General features: G+C 36.3%; 1 long non-coding RNA gene across 1 annotated transcript; it reads left to right on the top strand.

The window, feature by feature from the left end:
* The first annotated feature begins 1,531 nt into the window (after positions 1-1,531).
* Positions 1,532-27,179, top strand: LOC122138935. The gene is made up of 3 exons (XR_006155921.1): positions 1,532-2,271; positions 25,495-25,684; positions 26,916-27,179. It is a non-coding gene; the product is annotated as an uncharacterized LOC122138935 (long non-coding RNA).

Raw genomic sequence — 27,179 nt, 5'->3', positions numbered from 1 at the left:
GAAGCATGCTAGAAAAGAGATTAATTCAGGCAAAAAAAAAAAAGAAAGAAAAAGAAAAGAAAATCCAACTTAGTGAAAAGCTATGTTCGGACTGTTTGAAAGGCAGAAGAGCAGTGGTGTGTTGTTGATGATCATCCCAGCTTGATTCAGCACTCCATCTGCGCTCTCAGCCGTGAAAAGCAGCTCCTTCCTGATACCGTTTAGATGCTGCTCGGCAGATAAAAAATTACCTTTTGTGCCTCTTTGTCTGAAATCCGGAGGCTGGTGTGGAGATTTTCCTGGTTCCCCACTGAGTCGCTCTGGATTTCCTTGGCCATTTGTCCATTGTCTGCACAGCAAGCATAAAATATTCCTCCTGGAAGTTTCACGCAATTTTCAGCTAAAGCTGTAGCTTTTGTATTGTGCTCTTCTGCTGACTGACATCAGTTAAAAAGTGCATCGGCGTCCGTCCATCTCACCTATGGGTCAGAGAGATGCTGAGGATGTTTCTGCTGGTGGGTTTGGTGCGTTCATGGTGATTTTCCCTGTTGACCAAAGAGGCCTGACCCGGGGAGTTCAAAGGTGTGGAATGAAACTTCTTCTCATCTCTCTTCCTGCTATTTTGTGTCCTTTCTCAGCTTTGGAACAGCATCTGCTTAAATCTATAATGAATACCAACAATTTCACAAAGGACAATTTCAATCTCATGTACTTTACTGCATGACAAAAACTGATGCAAAAGCTCCATGTAAGGTAAATGTTTTTTTTATTTTTGCCCAATTTCCCAAAATATATAATGATTAAAATTATTAATGAATATTAATTTTGTGTTAAAAAAGATAAAAAGTTTGTTTTGATATATACACACACACACATGCATACGCAAATTTTATATCATGTAATTTTTTTAATATTTTTATAAATATTTTCTAAATAGTTTGATTTTGATTGCTTCCATTGTCCTCTTTTGTAAGGTCACTTTGGATAAAAGCGTCTGCTAAATGACTAAATGTAATGTTGATAATAAACCTTTAGTAGTTTAGCATTATAAATTCCAAGCTTCTTACTATTCTCAATAAAAAGTAAGCATTTTTCCACAGTAAAAATGTAAAACAGTAGTACTGATATTGTTGATTTTGCCATGTTGTATGTGTCCAGTTATCATCTTAAAAATAAGGCTAAATTACATTTATTTCATAAATCAAATGAAAAGAGAATACAAATCACTACTATTGACTTTTGTTTCATTAATCTTATTGATATGGAAGGTCATTTGCATTGCATTGTGGGATGCACAGTACTCAGTGTAGTGTGCACTTCTGTATGCTGCACATTCTGAAAATGTAATAGGTTTTGCAGTATTGTATACATACAGAAAATGTGCATACTGTGCACAGCATGTATACTACAACATAACCCAATCCACATGACTTATATGCAAAAAAAATGATCTAATGCTATGTATTACAAATAGTCAAAATCATTATTTACAGTATATACAGAAATAATACAAATAGTATGTTAGTATGCTACTCTGAATGTAATCAGACTGCGTTCTGGGCTGTGGGGAACTACTCATTTCCCCCCTGAGCAGTTAGTAAGTTGACCAGCTGACCTTTAATAATTGCCTGTAATTGTTGGATTGTAGCTTCACCAGAGACTTTAGAAAGTTAATGGAAAGGAAATCATGACACTGTTCTCTATCGTATAGGTTTGAGTTGAGCGATTGAGCTCCGTTTTCCCAAAGGGTGTATATTTTATGCGCTAGTAAATCTGATAGAAATGAGATGGAAAGATGGACCAGTATCTTTCTATAGTTATCTACTTTGCTTTGTTCCTCTTTTCTTTTGAGCTCTTCCTTCTCTCCACAGACCCTCATGGTGACGTCCCAGTGAACAAAGCTGGATTGTGGGAAAGCGTGGGCAATGGCGGCTCGGTCACACACGCTAGTCAAGCACCCCGCCTGAGCAAGCGTTACGCCCGAGTCATTTTTGGACAGGAATTTTTTTTCTCCCAAATTTCATTTGCATAATCCTTCACTAAACACCCCTCAAACGTGCATGCGCACACACACACACACACACACTCTTTCACTCTGCACACACATCTATTGGACCATGTTCAATATAAGGTTGACGGACACTTCAGAGAAAGCAGAACTACACTCAACAGTACAATTCAAGTAGGTGATGGAAGATTTGCTTTTATTCTGTGGCTCTATTGAACTGCTGCTGTTTCTCATGGATGCTGGAACAAAAGCTGTGAAGTGTTTGGTCTCATGTACCCGCAAAGGTGAGACAGTAAAGTGGGAAACAGACTGTAAAGTTTGTTACCTTTGTCTTTTTGTCTTATATTATTCATTAATGAGATATTATATTGATACTTACTCTATGTACTATACACTATCACTGCATCTGAAATAGCATACTTCCCTACGTCCGAATGTATAGTATTCGAAAAACAGTAGGCGGAATGTACCCAGATGATGAACTACCTCCGCCATGATTTCAAAGTGTGAATTCGATGGACGTTTTAATATCCCATGAGGCCTCGGGAGAGGATTTATGAATGGCAGTGAAGTGACAACAGACACCATGTTGTTACTTTGTGACATCACATGATAGCAACAACATGGTAGATAGTACGAACATACTTTTTTAATGGTCATGTAGTAAGTTCAAATTCAACTTGGATGGTACGTGATTTCAGATGCACTATATGTTTGTACATTTTAGAATGTTATTTTACATAAAAAAGGCTGCGGCGATGCATGAAGTGTCCAACATTTCACACTATGTTTTTTAGTTAGGGTATTAAAAGTACATTACCTCTTGTTGAATTTTTTATACTGATCTTTACTAAAAAAGATCATCTAACTATGCATACGTATGCAAATTAGGACTTCAGAAATTCAAGTCAACTGTCTTAGGTTGTCTAAGGTTTTATGTATCATAAAATTAAATTAAAATTAAATTAAATTAAATTTATGCATTTAGCAGACGCTTTTATCCAAAGCGACTTACAGTGCATTCAGGCTATCAATTTTTACCTATCATGTTAATGTTCCATGACCGTAAAATTAATACTGCAGTCTTTAGGGACCATTTTTTACTAGTCTCAAGATGCCGCAAATGAGTTATTCTAAGAGAAACAGCAGTGTGCAATATAGAAGAATATGTCCCGCCTTCAAAATAAAAGTGTCAATGACCACATAGAAAAGTCACTTCAAATGCCATTAGAGGCTCTGGTTCCCTTAGTTTATACACAATAACTGGAGCTACCTGAATATAGACACACACACACACATACATATAGGCCTATACAAGCATAAGAAACATTTACGAGACAGTTCATGTCAGAGTTTATTGCTGTTTTGTGAATTTAAAATGAATAAGAAAAAAATTGTGAATTTGGCAGGCAGTTTTTGAGATTTCAGGATTTCCTCATTCACACTGACAGGAATAGATGCCTGAGATGTCCAGAGGTTTTGCAAATATGGCTGCAAAGTGAACAGTCTCTCCTTATAAAGGACTTTGGCAATAGTAGAGACATTAAATTACCATGTTTGTGGTCAAATATACAGTTTGTAATAAGGTGCTGTAATTCATTTTTTTTTACTCTTGGATTTATGATCTTTGCAATAACTAATCCAGACAAGCTCAAAAAGATGACAACCAAGTTTGAGATTCCAGCTGAACAATATTTCAAAGCAGAATTTCAGTGCTTTTTCCCCACAACCGGATTCAACTTTATTAACCAAAATAATAATTAAAACAGTAATAACTAAAGCAAAAAATAAAAGCCATGCTTATCAAATGCCCATAAAAAAATCTATTTAATTGGCTGAAATAATAAAAAAAGGTTTTGAAAATAAAAAGACAAATATTATTCATTCTGTTTGTGACAGATTGCTTTGACAGAATCAACTTATCTCCCACATCCTTTCTTTGAGGTTGAGAACAGTGCCAGAAGAATCCTAAAACACAAATTTTAAAATCTGAAAGCCTTGGTAACTAAAGAACAAAAACACTTATATTAAAAGAAGTGCTCCATCAGTCATCAGAGACTCAATGAATTTGTCATCTCTCACTGGACCGTTAGTAAATGTGGAGAATTTCACGACTGTGCCAAGAAACTGTTCCAAAAAGTCTTCTTTTGGAGCAACATGGCCATATATCTTGTGTTTTAACGTGTTAACTTACTGATTTGTTCCAACAAGGCCTGCAGGAATTCAGAGACTGTTTTTACTTCATGGTTTATGGGGCAAAAGCACTTTTGCGATGTTTTAAAAAGAGAGAATTTAGGCTGTTAAGAGCTGGCCTGTGTAGAATTGTTTTCTAGTTTCCAGTCTTTATCTTAACGACTGAACACTCAAGAAACTCTCGGGACTTCTTCCTTGGTGATGAATGTAGTTGCTGTAAATCTCGTAAAACATGGTATACATTTCGCTATAGTCTCATCCACTGTCGGCTGAGAGGGGCAGATGGATGGTTAAAGTTGAACAGATAGCTGAATTAGAGGCAAATGAGGGCTGATGAGATTTTTTGGGGGTGGATGTAGGGGGAGTAGAGTAGGTTACCCCGAGGCCCTGAGGATTAGGTCGCAGTCATGAGCAAATGTAAGGCGGGAAAATAATTTTTTTTTTCGTTCATTTTAGTGTAATGAGGTGTATATTGCTTCTTGGGAGAGTAATGAATTAGAGAATGTGGTTCTTTTCAAAATAAAGTGGTACATTCTTCGCCGGCTCATTTTTTTCTCTCCCACACTCCTGCAGTTCTTTGTGTTTGCTGTTTTATAATCAGGGTGTCAAGCGGCAGAATATAATAACCCATAATTTCCTATTAGGCTCATGAAAAAGTCATTTGGGCTCGGAGAAGGCAGTGTGAAAATCTGCCGCTGTTTTTTTGCAGATCTTTTCAGAGTCATAACAGGTATAAATAGGCCACTGAGTCTTATTTGCTGAGAGATTATTGCATGCTGCACTTTTTATGCAGAGTTTACAATAAAAACGTAAACTTTCATGTCAAAGAGGTGAGGCAACTTTGAGAGGCCAATTTAAAAGTTGCTGGGGAATATGTCAGGGTGTCACAGGACTCCTGTGATCTCTAAAGGTCATTTTTCCAATCAGTAAACTTTTTGCGCTTTTAAATAAGTAGTTTTGAAAATTTTTTCAAATGATTTAGCTACATCCATACCACTAGGTGTCAGTGTAAGTCCAAGACAACCAGGAAAACATAAAAAAAATAAAAAAAAATAAAAACCTTTAATAGTGTTGGAGTGATGAAAATTAGTTAGCACTTTAGCATTTCGATCGTCCCCAAGTGGGTGGTTTTTAATATCGAATGGGTTTTTGGTTAAAAGCCTTAAAGGGTTAGTTCACCCAAAAATGAAAATTGTCATTAATAACTCACCCTCATGTCTTTTAAACCCCGTAAGATCATCGTTCATCTTCAGAACACAAATTAAGATATTTTTGTTGGAATCTGAGAGCTGTCTGACCCTCCCATAGACAGCAACACAACTGAAATGTTCCCAAATCCAGAAACGTAAGGAGATCTGTAAAATAATCCATGTGACATCAGTGGTTCATCCGAAATTATACGAAGCTACGAGAATCTGGCGTCACGTCAGAAACGCTGTTTCCGTTCAGATCAAATCACAACAACGTAGGAAACAGCGTATCCGGCGTGACGCAGCTGACACAGAACAGCATACATTGTTTACAGGGTGATGCTGAGGAGACGAATTGTTGAATAAAGTCATTATTTATTTTTGTACACAAAAAGTATTCTCGTAGCATCGTATAATTGCGGATGAACCACTGATATCACATGGATTATTTTACCGATCTCCTTACTACGTTTCTGGACTTTTAAGTTGCGTTGCTGTCTATGCAGGGTCAGACAGCTCTCAGATTCCAACAAAAATATCTTAATTTGTGTTCTGTAGATGAACAAAGGTCTTACGGGTTTGAAACGACATGAGGGTGGGTAATTAATGACAGAATTTTCATTTTTGGGTGAACAAACAAAATAAATAATGTCTTTTTTGAATTTGTCAATTTCACAGCCTCATTGTGTTTAAAACCACTTTCACAGCCTCATTGTGTTTATAATCATGCTCCTGCAACCTATTTTAACTCAAACTTTCTGTGAAAGATTTTTAAATAAAACCTAGTTTTAGGAAGCTTAAAGCTTAGTTCGCCCAAAAATTATAATGTTGTTCCAAACCCGTAAGACCTTCATTCATCTTTGCAACATAAATAAGATATTTTTGATGAAATCTGGGAGCTTTCTGAACCTGAATAGACAACATTGCAACTGACATATTCAAGGCCCAGAAAGGTAGTAGGACATAGTCAAAAGGGTCCATGTGACATCAGTGGCTCAACCTTAATTTTAAGAAGCTACTAGAATACTTTTTGTGCTCTTGTGAACATGCACTGTTGTGGAGACTGACACAAAAGAGAAGAAATTGTTGAAAAAGTTAGTATTTTTAATTTCATGTGTGCACAAAAAATGATCCCTGTAGCTTCATAAAATTACGGTTGAAGCACTGATGTCTGATGCAGTCAGAAAGCTCTTGGATTTCATCAAAAATATAAATATCTTAATTTGTTTTCCGAAGAAGAATGAAGGTCTTACAGGTTTGGAACGACATGAGAGTGAGTAACTAATGACAGAATTTTCATTTCTGGGAGAACTATCCCTTTAATTGTGGTGACATTAAAGTCATGAGACCATAGTGTAGTACATGCATAGCCTACTGTAGGAGCCATACATTTGGGTTTGATTAGTCTTTTATGATATTTTCTCCTTTTTTCTATACTGTTGTGTATGTGCACGCGCATTGTGATGTCATTGGTTACTGTGGGTGTCACCGGGGGTGTGGTGTCTGTATAAATAGGTGTGTGCTCACCTGTTTGGTGGCGGGTGTTTGGATTATGGCTGCAGGGTGAGCGTGTGGAGAAACTTTCTGTTGACCGTCGCCATCATCATCATCATCTTCTGTTATTGCACTGTCTGAGGTATCTTTGCACGCCTTATGAAATGCATCAATACAAGTAAGTGTTGGTTCTTGCTAAGCTTGTGAAATGGAACAATAAAGACGTCCCATCATGTGCAATGGTTCAGCGTGACACGTCTTCAGTGTAGACCCACATGTCTTAGCCTGCTGCGGCTTTGAATTAGTTTTAAAGTTTATATGGCGCAATACCTACATTTAGCATTTTATTTCTTCACTTGTGAAACCATGTAATAATCATAAACTTTGCTGGTCACAGCAAAATTTTACATGAAAATATCTTGAGCTTGTGTTAACCACTGACCTTATCTGAAGCATTTAACCTAAAACCCATTCAAAAACACATTGACTTCAAGACGATGGAATAGAAAGTTCAGAAATGGCAACTTATTTCTGAATTTTCAGACTCAGTCCTCTGGCACCTTATGGGTCTGCATTATTAGGAGATGCAATGCTTTTTAAAATGAGAGAAAATCAGATGACTGAAAAGCTTTAATCACCAAATTTAATTATATTTTGGATTATTCTGAAATGCCATAATCAAAGACAAAAAGACACAAACCTCAGTCAAGCCCGTTTGTTTCTTGTTTTCATTTAAGTCTTAGTCTCTTTGTATTAAGAGGCTCAGTTGAATTAAGAGTATTAATAATCTTTTGTTGGTTGCCATAGTTTTTATGAAAATTCTGTCATCATTTGCACCCTAATGTTGTTCCAAGCCTGTATGATTTTTTCTTTTTCTTGGAACACAAAAGAAGATATTAAAAAAAATGCATTCCTTGAAGTTGTTTTTGATTTTTCCTGAACAGACAACATGAGTTTCATTTATCAAAAAGTGACTCTTTCTGTTCCATAAAAGAAACTCATACAGGTTTTTAACAACATGAGGGTGAATAAATGACAGAATTTTCATTTTGGGATGAACTATCCCTTTAATATCCTCTCATTATTAAACACACACTGCCTTTTTCCTCATTCCAACATGCACAGCGGTGCCAATGAAATGTTGAGTATTTCTGCTGGTCACACCTGCAGTGTGGCCTTTCGTCTGTGTGCCCTCACACTCACACTCACGCATACTCACACACACACACACTTGTGAGTGATGCCTCGCACTTCTCACCAATTCCAACATCTCACACATCTCCTACTGCTTTTTAAGATCTCTAATCTCTTCATTCTAGAGAGAGAGAGCTGTGGGCCTTCATTTTCCCTTCATGCTCTTCTGGTCACAGTTCAAGCCATCATCTCTCCTCTCATCTCTTTAGATTTCCTGTCGAGTATTTAATAGATTATTCCCCTGCGTCTCCACTGCCATACGAGGCCCGGCGGGGGTGCAGTGTGACCGCAGTGGGGTCATATGTTGATGTACTGCACGCTGTTGTCTCTGATTAGCACCCGAGAGCTGTGTAGGGAGCAGCGCACACTAATTAAAGGTATCAAACCCCATCTGTGTCCGATGACAGCAGAGTTTAGGAGTGACACCGCAATCCTGTGTGTGTAATTAGACGTCCAGAGGCAGCTCCCCCGGCAGGCTCCTAATGACGGCACCAGTCGACTCAGGTAGTTGCTCATTATCAGTCGGCTGGGAGTGTAAGCACTTGTTGTCTTCTTTTGTCTGTTTATCAACTTCATTCTGTTCAGAACAATTCGATTTAGCTCAGTCTAATCTGTTCAACTTAAGTAAGACTTAAAACAAGATAAACGGTACAATCAATTCACAAGCTACTGATGAATAGACTGTGAAAATGTAGTATGTTAAGATACAAGCTACTCAAAATTTAACACAGTTAAACTTTTCTATTAACAAAGTAGTTGCGATACCGAACATGACCACATGGTGATGGCAAAAAAAAAAACCTAAACCAACCAATGGCTGACTGCATATATCTAGTACACGGATCCATTCAAAATAACTAAACAGCAACATACATATGACAAATCAAAACATTACCGTGAATGTTTGTGGAAACAACGTGAATGTACAGAAATGTCTGTGCCTGTGCATAAATACAATGTGCGATCAGTGAGTCAAGAGCACTCATACATGCATTATAATAACAGACTCACGCGTGCTTACTGTACGACTCCTGAACGCCACTGCAATTGTCTTTACCTTGATTGCAGTCTTTATCCATCAAAACTTTACTAGCGAGACTGGTTATCAAGTCGAGAAGCCGTAGTTTGCGTCTCATCTGGCTGTACAGTACTGGGATGTGTTGACAATCTGTTCAGTCTGTACTTCACACACAGCGCGGCGTATGAGGGCTCTCGCTCTTCAGAGACAATCACAGAATATGACAGAGCTTGTGTTTTAAAGCGAAACACACTGGAATGAACAATTCACTGAAAATGCAATGCGAGTCTCTGTTCTCTCTGCAATCTCTGATGTAATCAGCCTGGTTTCCTTTATATGAGTGCTGTTTTGGACGGATTGTTTGAATGCATTCGCTTACTGTATCATTAGACTGAAAACTTTCCCGAAGTTTAGCTGCTTAAAATGATCTGATCGCAAGCAGAGAAGCAAAATTGTGTTAAAGGGTTAGAATAGAAATTGTGCTTCAGTAATTTTACGTTAATTGAGTTAAATTATTTTAACACGTTAAGGATTGTAAAATTAATAACACGTTAACGCTGACAGCCCTAATATACATATATATATATATATTGCATTGTCCAAATACCCAAACTTGTGGTCTTTACACTTGACTACTTCTATAATGTATTTCCTGTATTCAGCCCTAGTGGTCAAGTGAGGATGAAGACCACAAGTGTGTGTTGAACTTTTTGTTACCTGATGGGACACACTTATAGTGTTGTAAAAATGCAAGTGTTTACATAGCTTTATTTTAATTTTAATTTTATATACTTTGCATTTTAAAATCAACTTCTAAATGTCTGTTCAGTAGTCCCTAGAACATGACACAATTTAATGTGTGGTGCTTCTAAGTAAGTGATAAAAAGCAGTTGCAAATGTTTACAAAATAAATATCACCACTACTCATATTTACACCCATAAAACGTGCAACACTTTGTTTTTCTACCAAATTATATGTAAATCTATTTATTATATTAATATTTAACTTACATTGGATAGTTTTCCTTTACCTCTTGCGCAATCTCGGCAAAAAGTCTCATGATTAGTTGGCAACACTGCACATGTCTATACTGGATGCGAGATAAAATACTATACAGCACATTATAATCAGTGATGCTCTCTACACTGGATGTGATGCCACACAACAATTCCCCGACAGTAAACTGATGCATAATTTTTTTATGACTTACTGACACAAAGTTAAAATGATTTGTAATGGTTGCTTTGTCACGTCCGGTGTAGTCTAGACCTAAGACTAAATAAGGGAGACATGCAAAATGTGCAGAGCAGGGGTCCCCAGGACTGGAATTGAGAACCACTGGACTAGACTGTTGCGGTCCGGTGTAGACACTGTGTGACAGTAATAAAAAACGACCCATAAACAGCGCAGGAAGGTTGTTCCTGACAGGATACCATTCGGTAACACAAACTTATAGTGATCATCATGATATTATCTGTAAGAAAGATGCACTGAAGTGGAGAGAATAGTCACGCAAGCATAGAAAATACTGAACCAGACAGAACAAATTAATTGTTTGAGATGCTTGAAATACTGGAAGAAAACCATAAATACTGAATTGGGGTGGGGGTTATTAAGAACTGTCTTCAGAAAAACTTTCATGGCATTTTCTTTTCCTCTTCTGTAAAATACATACAGTATTATTAAAGGAGTGCTGGTAAGTGCAGCACTGTGTACAGCAATGGAAACACTTTACAGTGGTGGGCCGTCGGGGTCAGCAGGACCTTCTCTGCTTGCCCTATAAAAAATAAAATTGTGTAAAAAATGTTTTTATTATTATTTAGGTATCATTTTCATTTGTGTAATGTCCACAAAATTGCCTATGATTAGTTTCGTTGAGGTTGAACTGGAATATCCTACATACAAAAAGAGTCTGTGGCCAGCACATAGACTGTATAAAAACAGGGCCAGCAATACAGATAGTGATTCTCTTTCGTTCAAAGACGTCAAATCTGATTCGTAACGAGCATTAGCGACAGAATCATCAGCCAATCAAATTTTGACGTTCCATGACAGTACGCCCTCTGGGTCCAGCTACGTGCCCAGTGCTTCCCCCAGCTAGGGTTGCCAGGTTTTCTCGACTAAACCCACCCAATTGTGTTTCGAGGTGTCCCCCGTTAAAAATCACGTTCCAGGAATTAAATACACGTTTTTGGCGGGGTTCTCCTGGTAAAAATCACATTCCAGGGGATAAATATCACGTTACTGAGGTCGCTTCAACCAGCAGACATGAAAAACAACCCGCGGCAACATTGTTAAAGTAGCCCAATTTGGCAACACTGCGTTTAGTTGGGAATTTTCAAGCTGCTGTCGCCGGCGCCTCTACATCAGATCTTGTTGCCGATCTGCCTTTTCAAGGCGCTCTTTTGCAGATAAAAGAGGAATAACTGAAGGATAAACTATTTAAACTGAATTCGCTAACAATGGTTTTGTGCGGCATTTCAGCAATTGCACCTATGAGTGGCTAACAGCTAGCACCGAGCACAACAAGTTATTTGGCCATGTTTATTTTTTTAATACGAGTAAAGGGACTTTATTTACAAGTGACAGGTGAGTGCTTTATGATTTGACGAGTATTAATTCATGCACATTGTTATGGAGGTGTACGTGTTGTTTGAAAATACTGTGGCGTGGTGTGTGAATGTCCAGCATTTGTACAGTTTTGCCGCTGTGGGCGCGTCGTCATTTTAGAGTGACCTGAATGTTCATAGTGACCCATCTATTGGTGGATTACTTTTACTGATCCATGTAGGGAAATTTACTCTGAATTTAACCCAACCCCTGTTGGAATTGTTGGTCAGCTGTCATTGTCGTTGAGAGCCTGTGTGCGGCATACTATGCAAATGATATGCATATGGCTGCGTTAGCTGTTACAGAGAATAGTCACAGAAATGTAAAAAAAAATATAACGTACAGTTGCTTACTGAAGGCCCTGACTGAAACCCCACGGTACGCTACACACACATATACACACATATTGATATTGCTGTTCTATACATTTTTGTTAGTTTGACCAGTAACAGAGCAAAATAAACAATAAATAAAAAAAAAAAAAAAAAAAAAAAAAAAAAAATATATATATATATATATATATATATATATATATATATATATATATATATATATATATATATATATATATATATATATATATATATAAAATAAATAAATAAATTGGCAACCAGTAAGAAAACCAGCCCATTTTATTGTAAAAAATCTGCAATTGGAATCGGTTATGAAAATTCCTGATTAGTGCATATTTAAGTCCCGTAGAACAAGTGGGTTACATAATGATATTTTAAAATTAAAATTGTACTTAAAATAAAACAGGATGACTTTGAATAGCATTATTGTATAGTTGTGTTAGGATGACCTGAGCAAGTCTTGCATATGTATTTCCTGGTTTGAAAGAGAGTTCCTGCTTAAATAGGATGTAATGGATAAAAAAAGATCAGACATGCATGCATACAAGTGAGAAACATATACATACTGTATGTGAAAGTGACAATATATGTATATGAACGTTAGAATGTAGGCATGTAAAAATAAAAAATACATATGTGTGGAAGTGTAAATATATGTGCGTGAAAGTAAGAATACATGTATGTTTTGAAAAGTAAAAGTGCATACTGTATATATGTAAGCAGAAACATGCATGTGAAACAAGATTGTATGCGTGTGAGAGTTAAAGTATATGTATGCGAAAAGAAAATGTAAGTTTGAGAATAGAAATGTATGTATGTGAAAGGAGAATGTAAGTGTGTGAGAGCGCCAGAATGAATTATGGCTTGTATGGCCCCTCATAAGTATACATTTTGAAAATATATACATGTATATATTTATATTAATATAATTTAGATTATAAATAAATATCATATATAAACATTACATATTTTTCTTAAATATATACATGAATGTGTTTCTATTTGAATATACTTTAAAAAATAATTAATACACATTACACACACACACACAGACACACACACATTGTGAAATATTATTACAACTTAAAATAATAGTTTTCTATTTGAATATACTTTAAAAAATAATTTATTCCTGTGATGCAAAGCTGAATTTTCAGCATCATTACTCCAGCCTTCAGTGTCACATGTAACATCCAGTCTATCACATGATCATTTAGAAATCATTCTAATATTCTGATTTATTATGAGTGTTGGAAACAGCTCTGCTGTCTAATATATTTGATGAATAAAAGGTTAAAAAGAACTGCATTTATTCAAAATAAAAAAAAGAATATATTTTCTTTACTATCACTTTTTATCAATTTAACACATCCTTGCTGAATAAAAGTATTGATTTTATTTTAAAAAAAGAAAGAAAAAAAAATACTGACCCCAAATTACTGACCAGTAGTGTATATTGTTATTACAAAATCTTTATATTTTAAAAACATAGCTTCTTTTTTTTTTTACTTTTTATTCATCAAAGTATCCTAAAAAAGTATCACATGTTCTGAAAAAATATTAAGCAGCAGAACTGTTTCCAACTTTGATAATGAATCATCATATTAGAATGATTTCTAAAGGATCATGTGATAATGATCCTAAAAATTCAGCTTTGCATCACAGAAATAAATGATAATTTAAAGTAAAATAAATTTAAAAACAATTATTTTAAATTTTAATAATATATCACAATATTACATTTTTTTTTTCTGTATTTTTGATCAAATAAATGCAGGCTTGATGAGCAGAAGAAACTTCTTTCAAAAACATTAAAAATAGTAATGTTTCCAAACTTTTGGTCTGTACTGTATGTACACACAGTAGATATTTAATATAATATTTGAAACATACAGATACATACTCATACATATATAAGTTTTTAGATAGTTTAAATATTAAGTAACAATATTTTTTAATTTAAGGTTAAATTTATATACACATGTATAATTTTCAATATATTGCAACTTTTAAGGTATAGTTATATATTGCATAAAATATATTTTGATAAATAAACTTTGCTCTTACCAAAATTTATTTGAAGATTGTTTGTAGATAGATAGATAGATAGATAGATAGATAGATAGATAGATAGATAGATAGATGTTTTTATATTGTTTCTTTCTTTTTTTTTTCTTTTTTTAATTGCAGGTATAAGAATTATTTAATCAATGCAAATGAACCACTGAAACAAACTGATTCACTAGAATTAATCAATGAGATCCTGTAGATCATTAGAGACCATTGGTGCCATTGGTTTCTATGACATTCTTGGGCCTACAATGCTTTTGGAAAATGCTGCCTAAGATAGAAGACCATCCATCCATCCACTTGTCCTCTGTAGGCTTAGACATTGCCTGCTGACAAAAAACTGACAAAATGCAGTTAGTAGCACCACTACTTTTAGTTAGTTACAACCTAAAGTGCGAAATCACTTGTGGCTTCCCAAAATGAAAATCTGCTCCACTTCTGTGTCTCTCATACATCACACACACACACACACACACACACACACACACACACACACACACACACACACACACACACACACACACACACACACACACATATATTCACAATGGGAGGCAGGTGGAGCATCTGCGTCCTCCCTAATTGAGGCTCTTAACTGCACATCTCCATCTTCCTCTGCATCTGATGGTGGCACCAGGCTGAGGCAATTCTGTCCCACTCGCCGTCGGCCCTGCATCAGCTCTGTGCTGCCACTAGCAGTTAGACAACAGTTCAAAGATGCATGCAGCGATCACTTCCCGCCCTGGAGTTCTCACTCAAAAGCCATCATGAGTTTTCCAGCTATCAGGAGCAGCCGTCGGTGGTCTGTAAGTTATTCATATAAGCCGGTGGAGGCCCTGCGCTATGCCTACTGTTGCCGTCTGCATTTTGAAAATGTAATAAAGCGATAGAGATGCGTCTATTTTTTCTTGTAATGCCTTTGTGGGGCGTATTTGAGCGTGTGTGTTTGATCGCACCCCAGTGCCGAACATTTAGACACCCTCTTCTAATTGGTTTGTGCACAGATAGGGTGTTTATCAGGCTCTGTTCTCCTGTTGGTTCTCCATATGTTTTCAATGAGTGATTGCGTCAATACCTACCCCTGTCCTCGCTGTGCTCCGGAGCCATCAACACTCTCAGTGGGGATACAAAGCCCCTGCTGGAAAACTATTGGAATTTGCCTTTGGCTGTACTGTCGCTCTTTCCTCAAGGTCTGGACGAGCACTGACCCCATGACCCAGACCGAAGCAGGACCAGCCCACAGAATATGAGGACTAAAGGTTGAACTGTGAGGCTCGTGGGACAGATGAACATTCGAGAGGTGTGCCAGTCATGCGTGAAGCTCACATGGAAAATGTTTCAAAGAGTCAGTTGGATTTCATCTTCATATTTGGGTTCATAAAAGCAGTCTGAATGGAATAAAGTAGATCAAGAGTGCACAAGATAAAGAAAATTGTATTCAGAATATTCAAAGTTCAAATGATCTGTTATTTATTGACCTCCCACCATCTATATATATATATATATATATATATATATATATGTAACAATGAATTACAAATTTAGAAATTAAAACACATCATTGTATGAATTACATTTTAAATATGTTTAAACAAGCATGTCACTTACCAAAGATCTCAACAGAAGAGTGCAAGGGCTTTAGGTGCGTTCACATTTACCATTGTTCACCAAATTTTCACAGGTGCAATCCAGTCTTTTCAATGGGAATCCATGTGATTTGGAAATTCGTGTGAGGGCAAAAGATTCCCTGCACTGATTTTGAAGTTGCTTACATGGATTTGTTGCACTGACCAAGAGGAGGCTGCTTGGTGTGAAAAATCTTCATACACTGTTGCGCTACATCATGCTTCATATGTCGTAATTTAACGCAAATTAGAACAAGGCTGTGAGGGATAGACTTAGTCTCTACAATGGCACATCAAAAAATTATTGCTCATAGGTTGCTATATCACAGAGTTCTCACTCATATTTTATTTAATAGTCAACTTTATTTTTCCAAAGATTCCATTTGGCATCTAGAGCTGTAAAATAAATGTGGACCGAAGCTCTGATCATTTGATTGTGGACAAAGTTGAAGAGGAATGTTTGAATCAGTGTTATTGTTATAAAATCTAATAACTATTAAAAATTGCTTTTGGCAATAAAAATGAAAGTGATACAAAATATGAATGTTTGATGAAAAACAAAAAAAGAGAGAAATGTTGCCTTTAAGTTCAAGTACTTAAACTAGTACAACTGTATTAAAGCTGTATTAACATATTTAAAAATTTCAAAAGCACATAGTAAAAGCACTAAAACTTAAATTAAAATGAAAATATAAAAATGAATGAAAATGAAAGTTTTGTATATAAATAATACTAAAATATCACAGGTGCGAACACTGAAATCTGTGAATTTTGGTTGCAGACTTTTCTGACACATTAAGGTCCGGTTTCACAGACAGGGCTTAGACTAAGTCAGGATTAGGCCATAGTTCAAATAGCACATTTAAATAATTTTTATAAACGTACTTGGAAAAAACATTACTGGTGTGCATCTTGAGACAAAACAAAGGCACTAATATAATTTAAGATCAGTCAGTGCAAGTTTCTTTTATCTGAACCAGCTCAGACTTATATTTTAGCCTAGGATTAGGTTTAAGCCTTGTCTGTGAAACCGGGGGTAAGATCTCTTTTTGAAACTCTAGAGAAGACGTGAGATTAGTGTTTATTTATTCATATTTATTTAGCAGGAAAAGCCAAAGAGTTTCTAATCCCCACTGACTTAAATTAAATTCTTATTCTCGTTTTAATACAGGCACCAAGTGAAATTCTTGTGTATATATATATATATATATATATATATATATATATATATATATATATATATGCATATATATATATGCATATATATATATATTTATTTATTTATTTTTTTTTTCTTGGGCGGGTGAACTGTCCCTTTAACTTAAACTTACAGTTAAAAAAACAAAGCAGTTTTGAAAGATTAGGCACTGATACTTAACGCTCTGCTGCGATTGATTTAATTTTGAGTTTTGGACTCAGTTAAGACTGATGCCCCTCACACATGACTGGTAACATGTTTGACAGTTGAGACATCTATCCATCTTTCTTCGTACCTTTCCGATTCATCCATCGTTCTGCTCTCCTTGCCCACGCATCCATCTTCCTGGTCTCATTTCTCATCAGTCCGTCTTCTCGCTGACCCTGTCAGAAGAGGCAGTGAGAAGGTGTTCATGGCTTTTCCACAATGTTGCTGGTGCTGACATCTTTAAGCTTGTCCGAACTCATACCACAGCTCACATCCCATCAATCAGAGAGAGAGAGAAAGAGAGGGAGAGAGAAAGTGGGAGATGGAAAAAGAAAAAGAGTAAACAGAAGTGAGCTGGGAGAAGCTAACTAAAAGCAGCGACACTACATTTTTCAGTAGCATGATAGTAGTTCAGCTGCTTTTAACAACCTACTTTTCACCAAGAGCACCGCACTGCTTTTTTTAATGTCACAATGTTTGTGCTTGTAGCTCTTTCTCATATTAGTGTTGGAAAGTCTGATTCATTTTAGTGATTCAGTTTGTTCAAAACAGTCATTTTAAATAAGCCTACGTAGGTTTGGAAAGTTCAATTCTGAATCAATTTGTCCAAAGCGATCATCTTTCTCATATGTCAGTTTGGAAAATTGTATTCATTCTAGTACATTGTTCATCCTAACCCATACAGCAAAAAGCAAAAAGCAAAAAAAAAAAAAAAAAAACATTTTTGTGTGGCCAAAATATATGTTAAATGTAGTCAAGCTCAATGAAATATATTTTTAAAATTTAGTTTCAACTTTCATGTACCGAACTATATTTCAAAATATATATACATAAGTGTGTGTGTGTGTGTGTGTTATTTATTTCAAAATGTACATTTTCTTTTTTGCTGTATGGGAAATTGTAGTGAAGTGGTTCGTGTGAATTGGTTTATGTAATCCATTCACTTCACCAATTCTTGTAAATGCAAGGCATTTTAGATTGTTTTTTCCCCCGAAAATTTGGTATTCTAGTTTTTAAGCTGTATTTAGGATATAATGTTCAAGGTTAATACTGAAATGTTCCTCTTAAGTAGCTTTAGTTTTTGTGCTCTTGAGGTACTGTAGACCACCTTGGGCTAACTACTTTTACAAAAGACTAGTTTAACTGCAGTTTTAAACACTTTAAATTATGAGCAGCTTTTAGCTTGGCATGCTATTGTTTCAAAGCGTCTCCACCACTGGAGCCGAATGAAGAAAATGACTTCCTCATCAACTGTTATTTTTATGGAGATATGTAAGTCGTCGTTCTAGTTACCCTCGTTTATCTGGAAGATTGGGACTGATGCGGTGGGTGATGGAGACGGGGGCGTTTGTCATCACTCACCCACCGAGAGAATCGTCCCGGGGGCAAGAGACGGTATCGTTATCATGCTGAGAGGAAGTTAAGCTGATTTGGCCTGAGCGAGGTTCATTTAACCCTGCCTCTCGGGAAGACCGAGGCTTCGCAGAGGAAATGATGATGATCTTTAGAATGTCATTAGCTGCTAAAGATAAGAACAAACTGATCGCTCAAAATCTCATCTCAATCCAGATCTTTAAAACATTTGTCACAGAATTAGGTGTTGAGTAATTGCCACCTCCACAATGCTGAGGTCAAACCAAAGTCATTCACGGGTAACACTTAGCACTCGGTAGTCTGACAGAAAATGTTTGTGCGCTTGGGAGAGCTAACTAAAGAGTTAGTAAAACTATCAGGAGAATCTTTTCGAACATGGAATCCACTCAACTGAAACATACTCTTAAATATGCTTTCAGACACTGAACAGAGTTCGTTTACAGAAATTATAATCAAAATAATAATACTAGGGCTGTCAAGCGATTCAAAATTGTAATCTAATGAATCACATTTGAATTTCAATTTCAGTAATTAGCCCCCCAAAAATCACTTAAAGTCATTATTGTGTTACATGAGAAAAGTTTTGAATAGACACTACAAAAAGTAGCTTTAGAAAGAAAATTTTGTTGCATAAATGTTGATAATAAAAGGGTTTTGATGTTTTTTGCAAGGAATGCTGAAATATTAAATGGTTAAAAAATGGAAATTATATGCTAAATATGAAACTAAAACCACTGATAGGTGGCAGCAGGTTACAGTCTTAATGAGTCATTCATTCAACAAATTTGTTCAAACTTGTGATTCATTCAGAAATGAAGAATGTCTTTATCAAGTGTGCCACACACATCCTGAAAAGTGCCAAAACATGTAGTACAGGTCATAAACCCTGCCCTCTCCATGTAAAAGAAATGGGATGTAAGCAGCATTTTTTATAAGAAAATTAAAAATTAAATGTTCAGAGCAATATTCTAACAATTCAAATTGTTATGCAGAAAGATATTTTGTAGCTGAATCACTATAAAAAAAATGTTGACAAACTAATCAAAGCAGTTGCTATAACATCTATGTTGATAAAAAAAAAGCAAAGTAGCAAAAGTTTTATTATGTTACAGTAGATGTTTGACCGGTGACTGTTTTTTAGACATATTTTTCACTGTTTGGTCCATTCCATGTCACAGCTCAGGATAGTCATTAATATGAGGCTTGAGTGGTTGTTGTGGTGCCATCAGTCAATCACCAGGCCTATCAAGACGTCATTTTCCGGTGACTTCATTTGAGTCACATGGCATTTATGATCTGAATCCGTGCCTATTTTATATCGAACTCTCATGAGGCACATATATCTGCATTCTAAACTCTGCAGCTTGCTTTTTCCCCATCACTCTGCCCTTTACTTGTTTAGTGTGGTGCCTAAGGTCTTCATTAAGTGGACCGTGTGCATATAACGCTGCAGTTTGTATCTGTACAATAGAGCAGGGTCCAGACTCCCAGTTGTCTGAAAATGGGAGTATAATAGCGCAAGATCAACTTTTGCTAATGGCTGCCATGTTTATGTATGCATTGGGCCTGCAAGAATTAACTCGCCCAAATGAAAAAGTTAACTCTAGACAATTTCAGATCGACTTTGTAAGGTTTTTAAAGGTCAGAATGCTCTGGCTGACTGCACCAAAGCAGAAATCACCAAGTGAGTGAATAGTTTATATGCTAATTCCTTCTATCCCCATAATACACACAAAAACACGCAGCTAAAAAATGGCCAAATGTAGTGGAGATGCTCTCCCCCCACCGCGCAAACTACTTATGGCACATCTCCTGCCATACCCTGGAAGCGGTAAGTGCCGCCCAAATCTTGGCATACCGTCGAATGATCACACTGTCAGAGTGATCAATATAAATTGCCATGCACGGCGGCGAGAGAATGGAACGGGAAAGGTTTTGATGTGTTGTATGGTGAGGAAAAGATGAGTGAGCATGCATGATTTGATGCGTGAAGGCAAAACTCTGCACCAGGCCTTCCTAATGGCTCCATTGGCTAGTAAGGCATGTCCACAGTTCAGATGCCTCTGTCAGCTCGCCACTTTTGCCTAAAGGGGTATTATGCAAAGTTCTGGTTCAACGCCTAGCCTTTTCTCTTAGCGGTCCCGTTTTGCCCTCCACCGCCCACCCACCATCCCTTGCTTTTTGCCCATTCCATTTTTTATTTACAGGAAACCCTGTTGAGAGTGAATGGCCAGATAATGGTGCTGGCATGTGAGACGTAAATAATTGCCCATTTTCTTCCTGCTTTCGACCTGCCTCAAACCACTCTACACCATTTCTGCTTCCTCTGAACAAACTATTAATTGGACATGTCTCCCTTTTTCAATTACTCTAATTGGTTGCACTTGTGAGGTGTACAGTGGGCAGAAAGGACAGCGTTTTTCCGCTCATCATCCTGCTTAGACCTCTGGAGAGCCTCTGCCAGTCCCATCACACTCAAATCCTGAAGGACCATTTCAACACTTTGATTGGACGGAAGGGTCTTTTCCTGCAAAAACACAATAAAGTACAGCCCAATTAATGCCTGATGGGTCCTCAAGCGATCTCTAACTGGTTATTGTGTTTCCTGTGATGGACGGCTTTCTTTGAGCAACTGTGTTTTTGTCTGTCATCTTCGTTTGCTTTAGAGCAGGGGTGTCAAACTCAATTCCTGGAGGGCCGGAGCCCTGTAGAGTTTTGTTCAAACCCTGCTCCAGCACACGTACCATGTAGTTTTCAAATAAGCCTGAAGGACTTGATTAGTTTGATCAGGTGTGTTTAATTAGGGTTGAATCTAAACTCTGCAGGGCTCTAGCCCTTCAGGAATTGAGTTTGACACCCCCGCTTTAGAGGTTCCCGGGTGAGAATTTAGTTGGAGTTTTGAATGTTGATTTAGTTTGTATGCATTCTGCGTGTTGTTGATGAATGATGGCGAAGCTTGAATGAAAATGCCACTTACTTAGTTGAAGCTGAGGAGGCTTGTGTGACCAAACTACAGTTCCCATGATTCTTAGTGGCAGCACAAGAAAGCGTTCAAGTCTACCTGGGGAGATCCTAAATCCAAGTCAGAAACAACATATTAAAAAATCGAAAACACATTACATTTACAAAATGATTTTTTTTTTTTTGGTAGTATAAAAAAATAATAAAGTAAAATAATTATAATATTAAATAATTGTGAAATAAAAATAACTAAAGAAAAGATTATTTATGAGTTTACCTGCATGCAATGTAACCATTAACCAGCATCAGAAAACTGTGCACTGTAATGTAGTATGATTGAGACACTTTTATAGTTTTTATTAATATTTCAAATCAGTTTTAATTTTTTCTATTTTAATTTTAATTTTAGTTAAAGTTTTAGAAATGATTTTGTCATTTGTATTATTTTTTAATAATTAGTTGAATTTTTTTATTTGTTTTATTATTTATTTTATTACATCAATTTCAAATAAAACAAAATGAGATAGATTCTACAAAAATTAGATTTTTTTTATTTTAGTTAATATTTATTTTAATTCAAGTAAAGAATGGCTTTAATTTTAAATGGCTTGAATTTAAGTTTAAAATGTTTTTTTTTATTATTATTATTATTATAACAACTGTGGAACTGTGAATGTTTTTAAGTTATTGAAAATTACGTCTAAATCTTAGAGGGTGTTTCAAGTAAATATTTTATGTCAAATGAAAAATACTGAAAAAAAAAAAAAAAAAAAAAAAAATAGGGAATCCTGGTAGTGGATTAGCATAAATAAACCTTCATTAGTTTTACAAAACTTATATGATTAATTAATGTGTGGTATCTATGAAATAATATTATTTAAATACAGGACTTAAAACGTCACAAAATCATTTGCTGTAGAGTTGCTTTCCACCATCTTTCACGTAAACACGCCTCCTTCACCGACCCAAGATTTATTGAGGAATTTATTGAGAAATATGAGTGGAGTACAACTTTACTTTCAGACTCCACTTGAAGTTTGCAATAAATCAATTAGTGCTAATGAGCTAATTGAAGCATTAGTTCTATTAGCTCATTGGTGCTAAAATCCTGTCTTTGTCTTGAAAAGAAAAAAAGCATGAAATTGCCCAGCGAACCCATTTTATTTTGTCCAATATCACTTACACACACATCATGTTGAAATCAAGTCAAGTCAAGTCTGCTTTATTGTCAATTCTTCCACATGTACAGTACATACATACAGAGAATCGAAATTGCGTTACTCTCAGACCCCCGGTGCATACAGATAACACTAACAGTAGAGCCTAAAAATACAGATCAAATATAAAATATAAGATAAAACTATACAATAAGAAATGTAAAAAAGACATAATAGAAAAAAAATAAAATAAAAATAAGGTTAAATAAAAGCAGCGCAAGGCACGTGGCAGATAGAGTGCAAACCAGTGAACAAACAGTGCAGATAAAAAGATTTTTAGTGCATAAAAAAATAGCTTATTCAGTCTGATTAAAAGTGACAAAGTGACAAAGGGCTCAAGAGCAGTTATTTTATTAAACTGACTGATGAGGTGGTAGAATGACGTCAGTTCCATGGTGAATGAGGTAGTGAGCAGACCACTGCTGCACAAAGTGACTGGTGCATGACATAGTATGTTAGAGGGGGGGGGGGGTGGTGGAAGGACCTGGGGATGTGGGACCTGGGGGGGGGGGGGGGTCATAGTTCAGTGGTGCCTGAGGCAGAAAGGGGACGGGGGGGCAAGTTCGGGAGTGAGTCATGAAATGATGACTTCCCAGGAGGACTTGACCACAGCATGAGCCTCTTGTTGGAGTGTTACATCTTTCTCAAAGTTTCTCATGTTACGTTTCATTCTGAAAGTCGTGTGTTGATGAAGGAAAAGAGGGCCGGGGGAAGGAAAGAGCGACAGAGATGACGAGGCTCTCACACAAGTTTGGCAGGAGTCGCCATCTGAGACGATGAAGGGTGACGGCCAGATTACGGACTGTCAAGAACTCCACTGGGACTCACACGTTCCCAGTCTCTTCTCCCCTCATCCCTCAAAGCCTTTCACCTATTCATCTTCCAGAAGGTGACAAAATTGTCAACGGCAGCTACCGCTGTGGCCGGGAGCAGGCCGCCTCTCCCATCGGCTACAGAGCTGCTGTCTTCTTAGGTTTGATAAATGTGTCTGATTCCTCAAGCCAGCTATCTCTGTCACGTAGAGTGTTTTACCGGGCACCCGAGAGACAAGCTGTGATGTAACCAGTGAGGATCTCAAGTAAATCTCCACCTACTCTTTCAGGGAAACTGTCTTTTGTAGTGAATGTGCTGTCTCAACTGCAGGCTCTTTTTACTTTGTTCAAGACTCCATTCAGATTCAGCTGACTAAGTCTGGTTAATAAATATTTAAAATGATCATTTAAAAAAAAAAATGTGTGTGTGAAAATAAATAATAATGTGTGTGTGTGTGTGTGTGTGTGTGTGTGTTGTGTGTATATATATATATATATATATATATATATATATAATATTTAAAACCATAAAAATAGTTTTTTCTCAAAATAAGAATTTGACGATTGAAAAATATTTACTTTCATCCTAGTATGTGTCTTGAATAAATCATCTATATACATATGTACATTTTACATTTAAAATGACTAACTCTTTCCTTCTCTGAAAGAAAGATGGTGGTTAGAACATTTTTTTCCCTTTTTCTTTCTAGCAGTTGACTGTTCTGGCTTCTGTTGAAGTACACATACCTGCACTCAGCTCTGATGGCTGGCCAGTGTCATAACCCAACCTTTAACACACTCTCATAAACATGCATCAGAAACACAAATCATGAACACATCACCTACAGTCTCTGAAAAACAGACACATCACACGCACCAACACACAGACTGGTCACCACACAAAACAGATGTTTGTATTCTGCAGTTGAAAGGCTATGGAGCATCTAAAAAAACAAAACAAAAACATATTGTACATTTCTTTATTAACTTTAAGTTGCCCATGTTGCAATGCCATTATGACAGCACTGTGTGCCGTTCAAAATTTAAATGTTAATACCTTTTTACATTTCAGTTCAATTACAGAATTTAAATTTAGACAGTAATATTAACATCCATCCATCTATGTAAAAAAGTGAAAGTCGTGACATTTGCCAAGTATGGTAACCCATACTCGGAATTGGTGCTCTGCATTTAACCCACCCAAGTGCACGCGCACACACACACAGCAATGAGAAGTGAAGACCCCCAGGAGCAGTGGGCAGCTATATCCAGTGCCCGGGGAGCAACTGGGGGTTCAGTGCCTTGCTTCAGCCATGGGTATTGAGGGTGGAAGAGAGCGCAGTTCATTCACTCCCCACCCACCTACAACTCCTGCCAGCACCAAGACTCGAACCTGCGACCTTCTGGTTACAAGTCCAATCTCTAACCATTAGGCCACAGCTGCACACAGCTGTATGTGTGTGTTTTAAAAGATATTGGGGAAAAGTACTGTTGCTTTGGTGCAAAATATAATTTCTATATATAATTTAATTCTATTAATATAATTCTAAATATAATTTTTATATATATTTGTGTTAATTGTTTTGACATTTAGAAAAATATGCCATGTCTAATTAATTAAAAAATGTATTCTACACACCAGAGAATTAATAGAAAATTAATGACTATTTATATTTTGTCTCAAAATATTGACTGTGGTGAATTTCTTTTAAATAATTCTTTCATGTCATTCTGATTTAAATTCCAGGTCAGTATTCTGTGGGTGCAACCAATTCAAATTATGACAAATCTACTGAAATTCTTCATCTTTGAATTTCACCTAACCTTGAATTTTGATTAGAGGTCCCGTTGTGACTCATATTCAGAAGCCGCCCAGTGATCAGTGACTCAGGGGTCAGGATTTTATCACCGTCTTTCTCAGTCTACAGTGATGTTGTACAGCTCACACACTGCTCCTGACCTGCATATGTGCTCATGTGTTCCCTTTTAGGTTCCTTAAACTCCTCTGATTAGCTCTTATTGTGTATGCCAGCGGGTCGCTGGTTCTAATCAGGTGGTCTTTGGTCAGCTCTGCATCTGGGACTAATCGGGCTGTGGTTTAACCCCTTCCTACCAGCACTTTAATGTCTGCACCACCAAACTGGTGATGTCATCACCCTTCTTTTACCTCTTTTTCCCAGGTGAGTCAAAAAGCAGCCCAGGACTGTTTCTTTTCCAACAAAAATTCCACTCTCAAGTCTGAGACCACAAGTAAAATATGGATTTTTTTTTTTTTTCAAATCCAAAATAATTAATTTCAGAAGTGTAGGTAGACAATAAATAAATTGGTTTTGGTTAATATTCAGCTGGTCGTGTGATCCAACTTGGTTGCTCCCTTGAGGTGACCTTAAACTGTTTTTATTAGGCTACTGAAATGATTGGAATCTCATGTGTGTGTACATGATTTTGCAAGTATGTCTTTTATATTTAGCATATTTTTCAAAACTACCATGATGGCTGTTTATTTTGACATTTAGAAAAATGAGCCATATATATGTGTGTTCAAAATTAATTACTAGTTATGTTTTTTTTTTTCTTTCACAAAACTTTCATGTGACGGTGTTGAAAATAAACAGCTTTTATTAGGCTACTGAAATTACTGGAATAAGTGTACATGGTTTATATATACACGTATCATATAAGTATGTCAGATATATATTTTTGTGATATTAAAAATATGATTCATGCTGGCATGATAATTGCTGTAACAACATAATCTGGTTCTAAATTATTATTATTATTACTATTGCAGTGTTATTTGTTGTATTATTCAGAAAATATTTTTTGTTCATATTTTAAGCTACATTATATATATTTTTGTTTTTCTGGTTGCATTTTAATCATGCCTGTATGGTATGGTATGGTATGATATTTATTTATTTATTTTGTTGTTGTTGCTGCTGTATTCCAGTTTTAGTTATTTTACACCAAGTTAAACTAAATGAAAAAGATTAATGTTGCCTCGGAATCCAGCTAAAATAAAATGAGTTATTATATATATATATATATATATATATATATGTGTACTCTCTTTTAAAAGTACTCCATCTCACCTGAAAACTATCCATTGTAGTGATATCACAAAATTAGATGCAACCATATACACCACCGATGTACACCACTGATATACATATCTCAAACTTTTTTTTTTTTTTTTTTAAGTGCAAGCTGAGGTGGGAGGCTGAGCTCGAAGACTGATATCTTCTAACTATATACTGGCATAGTTTTCTCGCACCGTAACATCACTTTTTGACATATTTGTCCATTTTGTTTATTCTTTTTCCTCTCTGTCTTTCTACATCAGTCAAGGAAACATATTTTCATGTGCTCTCCTGCTGAAAAACATGACTGTATCTTGGGTTTTGTTTGTAGGCGTGTTTGTGAGTCATTATCAGACGGGTGAGGGCAGAAGAACAGAAGACACACAGACATCAGAGCACCAGGAGGAACAGCATGTGACCCAGTCCTCACATTCAGGCAAGATACCTCAGGAAGAATACAGTCCGATTTCTATAGCGATTAATAAAAACCATCAAGATCTTACTGAGATTCATAGGCTGATATAACTGACTTTAACAACACAATCCACACGCTTCTCAAAACTTTGATACAGCTACTGGATTAATTAAAAAATAA

The sequence above is a fragment of the Cyprinus carpio genome, chromosome B11 (genome assembly GCF_018340385.1).
Source record: "Cyprinus carpio isolate SPL01 chromosome B11, ASM1834038v1, whole genome shotgun sequence".
NCBI classification, from domain to species: Eukaryota; Metazoa; Chordata; class Actinopteri; order Cypriniformes; family Cyprinidae; genus Cyprinus; species Cyprinus carpio.
This window is presented reverse-complemented; position numbering and strand designations above follow the sequence as displayed.